The sequence below is a fragment of the Lissotriton vulgaris genome, chromosome 11 (genome assembly GCF_964263255.1).
Source record: "Lissotriton vulgaris chromosome 11, aLisVul1.2, whole genome shotgun sequence".
Lineage (NCBI taxonomy): Eukaryota > Metazoa > Chordata > Amphibia > Caudata > Salamandridae > Lissotriton > Lissotriton vulgaris.
In genome coordinates, this window is record NC_141699.1 from 402917758 (window position 1) to 402926469 (window position 8712).

General features: G+C 45.8%; 1 protein-coding gene across 2 annotated transcripts in view; it reads right to left on the reverse strand.

Annotated features, from left to right (window-relative positions):
- The window catches only part of AEBP1 (AE binding protein 1), a 243616-nt gene extending 238022 nt beyond the window's left edge, over positions 1-5594 (reverse strand). Inside the window, exon 1 of one of the 2 annotated variants that reach the window (XM_086943442.1) lies at positions 5334-5594. The gene's annotated coding sequence lies outside the window, so the exon portion shown is untranslated. The remainder of the gene's footprint in view (positions 1-5333) is intronic. The other variant, XM_086943443.1, reaches the window with a different exon arrangement.
- Positions 5595-8712: the final 3118 nt, after the last annotated feature.

An 8712-nucleotide genomic window follows, 5' to 3' on the forward strand; every position in this document is an offset into this window, starting at 1 on the left:
ACCATGGTTACACATGTATGCTTTTACAGAATCATGCTCATTTTTCTTTTTACTGATGCTTTTCTGCATCGGCAACAATATATATTTTTTTTATTTCTGCTGATGCGGCTCAACATCAGAAACAAGCGTTAGCAAAGCACAAAGATTGGCTAACACCTTTCAGAGGCTCGAGTTATTTGCTTTGCCAGTGCTAGTTGTTTAATGCTTCCAATAACAACTGTAAGGCCCACTGGAAAGGAGGTTCCCACACAGGTTGATATGAGTGCATCAAACCCTCAAAATGGGTTCAGATTGCCCCTTTAAACTTGGAGAAGAACATTTCTTAAAAGTTACGTTTCTGCTGGTCACAACAGTTGCAGGTATTAAAATGAACACTTGTTTCATCACGATAACAAAGTGCCTCAATAAGCATTCATAATAGTAGACATTTCCCATGAGCAGTAGAAAAGCAAGTGCCAACCTATTGGTTTTGCTAATGCTTGTTTGTGAAGCATCGCTTTAAACAAATTAAATGCAAAAAATAATGGAATAAAAGTAAACTCATATCTTAAGGTACTTCGGAGCTGTATATAGAATTCAATAGTTCCAGTCTTTAAAATGGCACGATGTATTTTTCCCGAGGCCTAATTTACTTTCTACAGGACTCAGAATTGAAACAAGTGCAAGTACTCTGCAGTAGGCCTGTGAGCAAATGTTTGGGCCCCCGGCAGAAGAGAAACCTCCTTTTCAGTCATGCTAAGTGCCTTAAACTTTACTTGAGTGAGTGCAGTAGCTAGCCCACCCCAGCAATAAAAGCCTTTGTGTACAAAGGCCTGTGCAGGGCAGTCTCGGTATTAGCTGGAAAGACTTTGAACATCTTTCGCCAGATTAGGGTCCTTTAAGCATGTCTGTCTTTGTCTACTGTGTCAAAGTAAAAAGACATATTGAGGCATCTATTTTGGTCTAGAACAAAGAGTCCATGCCACACTCTAAACCGTGAAGGCTACAAGAAGAACAAGGAACACTGGAGCGCCACAAACCATTAGCATGACTAGTCCTGCTAGGCTTCAACTGAGACAGTATTGCAGTGCTCCCAAGGTCAGATTGTACAAAGTAATGGGCAAGCATCACAACTGCCTGCAATTATGAGTCCAAGGTGCCCCACACATTGGGTGGTATTCCGACGTTAACTTAACAGGTGATTGGAGTATTGCACTTCATTGTATTTTGTCTGGGGGAGGCCTGAATATTGCAGGCCGAAACGTGTCAACAGTTCTGTAGAGGTTTCATTCAGAAAAACAGAGGACTAGAAAAGTCAACTCCATAAAGACATAAGACTTTAAAGTGATACTGGTCTATACTGGGTCACTGGTTGGAAAACTCTTAGGGTGTACCATGGATATTATTCAAAATCGTACACTCCATTTTTGTGAAAATGTAATACAAGGACTGCTGAACAGTGTTTAGTCGATTTCACGCACTATGTGGTGCTATTAGGAAGAAATGGTGTGTATAAATTGGTAAATGACTCATTATTGACTACTTTCCTTGGAAGTTGGTTCTTCACATCTCAAGAATGCAAAGGCAATAATTGTGAAGTCCTTTATTGTGTACAGAATAGTAATGTATTCACAATAGTGACTGATTCCACTATTGTGTTGTAAATATCATGTCTTGAATTTATCCCAAAATAGAACCCACTTTTTTCGGTCGAGCATTCGAGACCTCTTGTATGTACTTTAATATATACTTATATATGTATGTACTTTGTGGGCTCTGGAGATCAGCCCTAGGACTTGTCTGCTTCCGCTTAGGGACTTTTTTTCTGCTCAACTGCCTCTATTTAACTGTCTTGATAGAAAACGGCCAGTAGAGGTTGGTAAAATACCCAAATTGCTTTCTGCTTGTTAAAATGCCTCTATTTAACTGTCATGATAGAAAACGACCAGTAGAGGTCAGTAAAATACCAAAATTGCTTTCTGTTGAGGGACTTTCTTTTTTTTATTTTTCTGGCAACTGCCTCTATTTAACTTTTTTGATAGAAAACGGCCAGCAGAGGTCAGTAAAATACCAGAATCGTTTTAGCATTCCCTAGATTCCAATCCATAGAAATTGCCTTCCACGAGCACCCGTAGACAATAATGTTTTTTTCAAATCTTGTATTTTCAGTGATATGACCACTGAAGGTCCTGATTTTATATTAAGAACAGAGCTTTGGACTATACCATTTTCGTTTGAAAGGCAATATTTCTCTCTATGTGTTCCCATACCTGACGAGTCATGCAGTTTACTGCTTACTTACCCTCCATGTTAAAGAACAGTAGATGTTTCAGCACCCAGGCTAATGTGCTGCATAGCCAAATACATAGAAGGTCCTAGAGGCGAGACAGATTGCATTGCAAATGCTTGTTCTTAGAAGAGGCCACTTATAGGCTCTTGTTGTGCTCCATTTCCACCCTCTCCCCGCCTCTCTGCTCATGGCCAGAGATTGTTTAAAGAATGGGCTACGTGGACAATTGCCCAGGGCCCCCACCTTCCAAGGAGCCCTTAGGAAAAGTTTCTCTTTTTCACTTCTGTCTAATTTTGTATGTAAGTCTGTATCCTTACTGCCTACCTCCAACTCTGTCTCTGTTTGCCCATGATCATTTTAAGGACTTCTGGAGTCCTTGGCAAGGCATATTTCTTGTTATTTTTATTAGCACTTTTTGTTGGCTTTAACTTACTGGCAATAGGAATAGTACGCTTTTAACTCCTTATACAATTCCAAGAATATTTAAACAGTTTTTGAGTGACCCCAAATATGCAACCTTGCTTAGCATCATGCAGGTTTTAATTAGCAGAAAATGGGTAATAAAATTCAAAGTTGTTCCCAACAGGGGCCCCCAAAATATGTCATGCCCAGAGCCCCAACAATTCTTAAGACAACACAGCTCATAGCACAAAAGAATACACTTTCCCAGGAAATATCTGAGTCATCAGCAAATCCTGCCAACAGAAAACTCAAATCTTAAGGGAGGCAGGGGGGATCGACACAACAAAAGGAGATAGGATATTGCCAGACTTCAAGCAAATAATTGCCAAAAAAGTATCAAGCATTGCCAAAGCCAACAAGTCTCCTCTGCATTTTGAGTCCTAACTAAAATATAAAAAGGCCTGCTCCAGCAAAAACTGAAACAAAAATAAATACTTTCTTTATACAATGCACCTATTGGAAATAATAGAATGTTTAAGAACTCAGTGTAGTTTTGAGATGTAAAACAATTCTTCATACGTGGTCATGCAAGCATCGCATAGGAGGTGGAATAATATACCAAACAGCAACCCCGTGAGATCATCAAGAAATACTCCTCGGGGCGTAGCCAAATCCCCTCTATGTATATTTTAGAGAATTTATAACAATAAGTAGCCGATAACTGTGCGCTGTCAAGCCAGACCTAAACGCCTAATGCAACTGGCAAACCTTCTCCGAATTTAGGCTCATGACCTGGAAGCACGTTCCCGCCAGTCTCAGCCTTGCTGCGTCACTCCTGAGGTCCGGCACGGACCTAAGGACACGGGTCATGACCATCTGTCAATCATACATGGATTCCTCCTAATCCCAGCCCCTGTCCGAGGCTCTCCACACAAGAGACCCATCCTGCCCCCCTCTGTACACGTGCATTGCACGGACTCGTCTCCGTAACCGTGTTGTTCGGCGCTCCAAAGCCCCAGCTAAGGGGCTTATTTACAAGCCCCTTGCGCGCGCCACATTTCCCATGTCAAAAATGACGCGCAAAAGTGGCGCAAGATGCTTCCAAATAAGCCCCTGAGGGGCAGATTTACAAGCCCCTTGCTCCTCTTTTACGCCGCCGTTGCGCAGATAGGGCATCCCAGAGCATTGGTGGAGCTGCGACGCGACTCCAGCAATGCGCCGCTTTTACGGCACAGATGCGTCACGCATCTGTGCCGTTTTTGCCCCATGGTGCGCCCCATTGTAAATGTGGCGCACCATGGGTGGCGGAGCTGCGGCGCACAATAACTGGCGCATCCCTGGGGATGCGCCAGTTATTGTAAATCTGCCCCTAAGTTTGTAAGGGGCTTATTTACAAGCCCCTTGCGCCGCTGTTACCAAATTTTTTCATCATATTAAAAGTGACGCACCTGCGGCGTAAGAGTCTTGTAAATAAGCCCCATTATTATCTCTAAGGTGGACACGTGCACCCACTGCTCTTTGAAGCGGAGACCGTAACCCCACATCTTTGACTCGGAAGTGGATTCAGCGTTCCCCAATCTCCCCACTCGGTAGTGCAGGCAGACAGCCACATATCGCTGGCCCAAATTCACATTTTGAAAGATTTTTTTTTAATTGTATTTTTATAGCGCTGACGAGGCGTCGAAGCGCTTCTCATTTTAACTCGTGCCCACTATAGGGGGATGAAGGGCACAGAGTGGGCGGGCGGCGGTCTAGGGTTATAGAGAGCATCGTGAGAATACAGTGCACAGAGAGTGTGTTCGCAAGAATGCAGTGCACACAGTGTGGATATGCAGTGCCTCGAAGGAGGATGCAGTGTGCTATTATAACGGACCCTTTGGGATAAGGTGTACAGATAGTGGACGTAGCGCTCAGGCAGGGAATGCAGTGCACAAAGTGTGGGTGCAGTGTAGATAGAGAATAAAGATGCAAAGCACAGTGTGATGCAGTGTAGAGTGGGGGCGAATATCTGACAGCAGAAGTGCAGTGCACGCAGAGTGTGGGTGCCCTGCACTGAGAGTGGCCGTGCAGTGCGCTGAGACAGCGATGCAGTGCACAACGTGATGGCGTAGTGTGCATGTAGCATGTGGATGCAGAGCAGAGAGAAAGGAGAGGGAGTGCACAGAGCCTAGGGGAGTTTTCAAAATGGTACGGCAACGTGCAGTCAGCAGGGCTAAAGTCGAGGGTACACGCAGGTACACGGCGTCCCCTCACTCTTTTCACAGGGTGGACGCCGCCCCCTCCCCCTGCCAAGAACCAGTGAGCGAAGAAAATGCAGAGACATTCAGTGGGATGCAGCAGCCAGAGCAGGGGCTCTTTGCTGGGAGCACAGGGCACAGAGCGAGCTCTAGCTACAGAGAGCACAGATGGAGTGCCCAGAATGCAGACGTAGCGCATAGAAGCAGCTGAAATGTAGTGATTCAGAGAGGAATTTACAGCATGAGGTGAGAAAAGTTGCAGTGATCAGACTAGGGGAGGAAATGGAGATGTGCACAGAGAGTCGAAACGCACTGCACAGAATGGACAGAGAGAAAATGCAGTGCGTGGGTAGCAGTGAAGTGCTGTGTACAAGGAGCCCATATGCGTTTGTCTTCGCTACGAAAGGGTGAAAGGAAGTACTTACCGACCCGGCTTTCCCCCCAAAAAGGGCAACCAATGGCCAAACTGGATAGTCAAAGTCCTCGAAAGGCGAAGGCTCCAGATATGGACCGGTCTGTAATGATCCTATACTGCCACTGCGGGAGGGGCTGGTGCCACCGGAGGGTGTCCTGGCGGGAAGTCCTCAGTGCAGGGAGAGCAGAGCAGCCTGCACGAAATTATTCTCACTTCGATGAAGTGTTCCATTCCCAAAACCGGCCTCCCCTTAGTAACGCCCCCCTTCTGGAATTCCTACTCAGAGGAGCTGTGGGTAGAGCCCGCCCTCAGTAGCCCCCTCCCCTCCCCATCCCCAAACCTGGAACTCAGATGTCTGGGTAAGACTAGCGCCCACCTCCTCCCCGGCTCACCTCTCCTCCGCCCATGCTGCTGCAGGGACCCGACAGTGACGCAGAAAATCCTGCTCCCAGAACCGAACCCAAACAGGCCCTCTTGGTCCATTAATTAACGTAGAATGCGATGTCTTCCTCTGTGCTTTGTTTATTTTTACTGCAGTTTTATGATGGCATGTAAAACTATTTCCAGTATGTTGAGTTGTCTTCGAATTTAGGAGTAATTTCGCCGCCTGGTATCAGGTTTCTGGAGAGATAGTACGTCATAACTGGCATATGCCTTTTGAAGGAATGCCAGTTGGAAATCAGGTTTCCTTGAGTCAGATAACATCTGGAATCAGGTTTCTGAAGTAATGTCACAGTCTGATTTTAGGTCCCCGGACAGATGTCACAGTCTGGTGTCAGGTATCTTTAGTGATGTCACAGTCTGATGTTAGGTTCCTGCACAGATGTCACAGTCTGTGTCAGGTATCTTTAGTGATGTCACAGTCTGGTGTCAGGTATCTTTAGTGATGTCACAAGCAGATGTTAGGTTCCTGCACAGATGTCACAGTCTGGTGTCAGGTGTCTTTAGTGATGTCACAGTCTGATGTTAGGTTCCTGCACAGATGTCACAGTCTGTGTCAGGTATCTTTTTTGGTGATGTCACAAGCAGATGTTACGTTCCCTGCAGTAATGCTACAGTGCAATGTTAGGTTCCTGCACAGATGTGGCAGTCTGGTGTTAGGTACCGTCCTAGAGTGATGTCACAGTGTGGTGTCAGGTATCTTTAGTGATGTCACAGGCAGATGTTAGGTTCCTTGTGTAATGTCACAGTGCAATGTTAGGTTCCTGCACAGATGTGGCAGTCTGGTGTCAGGTATCTTTAATGATGTCACAAGCAGATGTTACGTGCCCTGCAGTAATGCCGCAGTGCAATGTTAGGTTCGTGCACAGATGTGGAAGTCTGGTGCTAGGTACCGTCCGGGAGTGATGTCACAGTCTGGTATCAGGTATCTTTAATGATGTCATAGGCAGATGTTAGGTTCCTTGTATAATGCCGCAGTACAATGTTAGGTTCCTGCACAGATGTGGCAGTCTGGTGTTAGGTGCCGTCCTAGAGTGACGTCACAGTCTGGTGTCAGGTATCTTTAGTGATGTCACAGGCAAATGTTAGGTTCCCTGTGTAATGCCACAGTGCAATGTTAGGTTCCTGCACAGATGTGGCAGTCTGGTGTCAGGTACTTTTAGTGATGTCACAGGCAGATGTTAGGTTCCTTGTGTATTGCCGCAGTGCAATGTTAGGTTCCTGCACAGATGTGGCAGTCTGGTGTTAGGTACCGTCCTATAGTGATATCACAATCTGGAGTCAATTATCTTTAATGATGTCACAGGCAGATGTTAGGTTCCTTGTGTAATGCCGCAGTGTCATGTTAGGTTCCTGGACAGATGTGACAGTCTGGTGTCAGGTATTTTTAGTGATGTCACAGGCAGATGTTAGGGTCCTGGACAGATGTCACAGTCTGTGTCAGGTATCTTTGGTGATGTCACAAGCAGATGTTAGGCTCCTCGTGTATCTGGTGTTAGGTACCATCCTGGAGTGATGTCACAGTCTGGTGTCAGGTATCTTTAGTGATGTCACAGTCTGATGTTAAGTACCTGGACAGATGCCACAGTCAGTGTCAGGTGATGTCAAAAGCAGATTTTAAGTTCCGTGCAGTAATGCCGCAGTGCAATGTTAGGTTCCAGCACAGATGTTGCAGTCTGGTGTTAAGTACCGCCCTATAGTAATGTCACAGTCTGGTGTCAGGTATCTTTTGTGATGTCACAGTCTGATATCAGGTATCTTTAATGATGCCATAGGCAGATGTTAGGTTCCTTGTGTATTGCCGCAGTGTGATGTTAGGTTCCTGAACAGATATCATGGCCTGGTGTTAGGTACCGCCCTGCAGTGATGTCACAGTCTGGTGTCATTTTACTCAACAGATGTGACTGCCTCTTGTTAGTTTTTGCAGTGATATCACGGTCTGATGTTCGTTCCCTGGGGTAATGTCACAGTCTGATGTTAGGTTCCTGCAACAATGTCATAATTTGGTGTTAGACTCCTGGATGGATGTCCGAGTCTGGTTTTAGGTCCCCTAAGTGATGTCAGAGTCTGGTGTTATATTCCTGGGCAGATGTCACAGTTTGGCTTTTGGTCCATGGAGTGATGTCACAGTATGAGGTAAGGTTTTTTGACAGACGGTACTGTCTGGTGTTAGGTTCCCTGAGTTGGGGGTTAAATCATCACCTATGTCTATCCGCCATCTCAGCAGCACTTAAGGTGTGATTGCCGGTGCCTTGTACTGCATAGTAGAATACCGGCAAGTTATCAGTCTTTTGGGAGAGGGATTATCCAGCATGCCATCTAGGGCCTGCAGGGGCACGTTTTTATGGGGGTATGTGCTGTGTGCTGCTCTGAAGGCGCTGTACAGTCTATGGTATAGGTGTATGTAAGGAAATGCCTCTTTTTGTATGGCCACCCTCTAGTTTGTAGAGTGATGCTGCTGGTATTTAGACTCTGACAGTGCACGGAGGCCTCCTAGCCAGATGTCAGTGCCAATGTCCTGACCCTAAACTGTATGTTGAATTGGCTGTACCCAATTGGAACTTACCTGTAAGTCCTTAGTAAATGGTACCCTGGTATCTAACCTAGGGCATGTAAATTAGAGGGGTACCCCTGGCTTGCAGTACAGATTGTGCCACCCTATTTATTTATTTATTTATTTTTGGAATTTATAGAGCGCACGGCTACCCCCGAAGGGGTGTCCCGGCGCTAACAACCAATGAGCCCAGAGACAAGAAGGAGAGCAGAAAATTAAGAGGAGAACAGCCAAGTCTTAAGTTTGCGGCGAAAGATGGGTTCCGTGGGGACAAATCTTAGCTCCAGAGGGAGATTGTTCCACAGTCTGGCTGCAGTCACTCCAAAACCTCTGCCGCCTACTCTAGATAGGCGGAAGCGCGGAACGACCAAAAGACGCAGACTATTAGAGCGTA